Genomic DNA, 3,289 nt, shown 5'->3' with positions numbered 1-3,289 from the left:
TGCCCCGGCAACCCGCCCCGCCCCGCCCCGCCCCGCCCGCGGGAGGCCTCAGCTGCCCCGGGAAGGCCGGAGGGGGGCGGGGGGGTTGCTGGACCCAGCAGCGGGCCCCGCGTGGGAGCCGCTTCGTCCGCCGGACACGTCCAAGCCGCCGTGTTTGAGAGAGAGACTTACTTGGGGCCGTGAGGCCTCGGCCCTGCCACCTGCACGGAGCGAGCCCCTCCGCCGCCCGCAAGCTCGGGCCCTTGGGCCGCCGATCTGGTCATCTCCCCAAGCCGTGGAGAAGCGCGAAGGAACCGGTCCAGAGCAGCGTTTGTCGGGTTGCTTCTGTGCCCGCCGGCTCCCATTGTACAGACGGGAAAGCTGAGACCCAGGCAGGTGGCGCCACTTGCTGGAAGTGACACCAGGATCTTGCTCTGCTTTTGAGGGGGGTCCCACAGGCCCTGCAGGGTGTTCAGGGAGCTCCGCACAGGCTGATTTGCCCTGGACCCCAAAACCTGCTAGGGTCAGCTTTGGGTACAGGTACCACCAGTGGTATGCAGGCAACCTGTCAGTGGTACGAGTTAACAGATTTATTATAATTACTGTATATGACAAAAATTTGCAGGTGGTACTTAAGGTTATATCATTTTAAATTGGTGGTGTGCGTCAGAGTTTGGGAACCGCTGCACTAGACAGTGCCTTGATAACTAACTTGGTGCCCCCACTACATTTTCAGTAAAACCTTTCAAACATCACTCAGATCATGGCAAACAGGCAATAAATGTTGGCAAACAAGAATTCAAAATGAATGCCCTGCTGTATCTTTTCTGCTCTACAATACAAGCAATTCCAGCAGGAAGAGCTGAGTATCTGAAGTACATGGTTTCCACCAAGAAGACAGTTGTAGCTCATCAAAAAGGCTCCAAAACATTTACGTTCTCTTAAGAAAAAAGAAAACCTCTTAAAGGATTTTATTAATAAGTACATCATTCATTTTCCAAACCCAGCCTCAAATATTGAAAAAATGCAGCACTCTCATTTATTGTTTTTTCATTTAAATGTTCTGTCAGGAAAAAAAAAAAGATTCAGTAGCTAAGATACATAACTATTTTGCCAAAGGCCAAGATGCAGTGATCTTCCCTTATACAGCTTTAAATCATTTACCAAACTTTCCTTGCTAGAGATCTAAATCTATAAAACAGAAGTAGATAAATACAAAAACAAACTCTTCCATATACTTCCCCCATCACCCAGACTGCATCCCAAAATTGCTGCCTCTTTCTGTATACAGTATTTCTAGGACCTGACCTTTTCTAACACACAGCAAGCAAGGGACTGTTTACAGGCTATTCAGGCCTGAGGCCTAGATGTCTGGAAAGAAACAGCAGTTGTCCTACTTTTCCAGGTGTGGATTTATTTTCCCAATGGCATTTAAATTCAACTGTGAGCAGCTAAAGGCATTTCTTTGCATTCTGCTTGTTTGGCTCTAGATGACTGTGCCTCGTTTCTGGTTTTTCATTTTCTTTGATTGTTGTATTCCCAATTTTCACTTGCTCTAATATACTTGGTTCTACACTGGCACAAATATAAATTAAAATGTCCTTGCGAGTAGCAGACCTATGAGTCAAATCTAAGACTAAACTAGAAACTGACCTACAAGCTTTGCCGCTTCCTAAACGGTTCTGAAAAGTGGGAGACTTGTTCATTTCATTCGGGTGCTGTTTGCAAAGCTGTAACAGCAGGCTACACATTTGAGCTGTCAGTCTGCAGGGTTCTTTAAGATGAACCAGCACCGAGTATGCTTGGTTTGCTGATGGAAGAGTACATTTACATCCAGAAAGTTTTCCCCCCCTTATTCTTTATTTTTGTTTCTTTAAAGAAAGGTTGAATGCTGCCAAAATCGACGGCTTAAACTCCCATATTTTCAAGAAAAAAAAGCTTACTATTCTGCATTAGTAAGTGGATGAGAGGGTTTTCTAAAACTTGGTCTACCCCATATAAAATATGGAACAGAAGTAACGGAAATATTTTTCCCTACCTATTTAATTACACAGAGCTTAAAAACAGACTCACTCATCCAAAGAGAAATATTCTTTACCTTGCAATATATTAGCCAACAGCATGGATTGTCAGAATTTGGTAAACCATGATAATGCAGTCAGAATTTATTTCTTGATATGCGTATATGAAACATGTCCCATACTAAAAATGTCTATGAAATAGCTCATTTCCATGATTTTCTTAATACAAATTGCAACATCTCATTTACCAGAAGACTTTTATTCTGGGGATTTGACAGAAATGCCTGATCAACCAGCGTCATGCAAAAAAATTGGATTTTTAGAGCAGCCTTAATGTCTAAAAATTTGATTTTACATAAATACAATGATCCCTGTCCTTGAGAAATTGAAGCTTGATTGGTCTTAGTGATTTGTTTGCATTAGAACAAATCTCATATTTCATAAATCTGAACAGTGAAGCAAGGAAATATTCCAGAGTTCAACATCTAGCTCTGGCAATGTTTTCTCTAGTAACTGAGGGAGTATGTTATGTGCATTTCAAATAGCACTTAAACATCTATTATTACTTGTTATTTTAGATTTTTTAATTAACATTGCTAATGTACCATTGACCAAAGGATTTATTTTGACTTCAACAGGAAGTTTACCCATCCAGTGCTCTGAATATGTATTTTGTGGTACAATGTATACATCTGCATCATGAACTTCTACTTTCCCAGGTATTTATATAGAAGAGGGATTCCCCTTAGCTGTACTCCATCCATTCTCTTCCCAAAAGGCTGGCTCTAGGGATGACTATTAGGACATATTACAGTTGCTAGTAAGTTGGAACCTGCTAAATAAAAGGAGAAATGAGATTTGGGGCTCCTTAATAAGAAAGCTCCCTGCCAGATCTCCCTACATTCAAATCATATCAGCTCAAGCCTCTTAGCTATTGCAAGAGGAGAGATGTGTTCTTCCAGGGAGCCAAGCCTCATAGCACTGTATTTATAAACAAATGGGAAGCAATGAAAAAATGTGCTGCACTACATGCTTCACTGAGCAAATGGGCAACTAGCCACCTGAACCAGCTGCAATTTCTGGATGGCCTTCATGCATAACCCCAAACATATTGCAGTAATCTAGACTAAATATCCAAGTACTGTAGCAATATAGTTGCCATCATGCAACATTAAAAGGCCTCTTTATTCTGTTTCACATCTGCAATCCCATCACTGAAGAGATTGTCCAAGAAATGGGATATGACGATACTAAGTCTTTGCTGAAGGAGATGGTTGGGGCCCAAACAA

This window comes from Gavialis gangeticus, unplaced genomic scaffold (assembly GCF_001723915.1).
Source record: "Gavialis gangeticus isolate Ggan-Ray unplaced genomic scaffold, GavGan_comp1, whole genome shotgun sequence".
Taxonomy (NCBI): domain Eukaryota; kingdom Metazoa; phylum Chordata; order Crocodylia; family Gavialidae; genus Gavialis; species Gavialis gangeticus.
The sequence above is the reverse complement of the archived record's forward strand: the minus strand, read 5'-3'. Positions refer to the sequence as shown.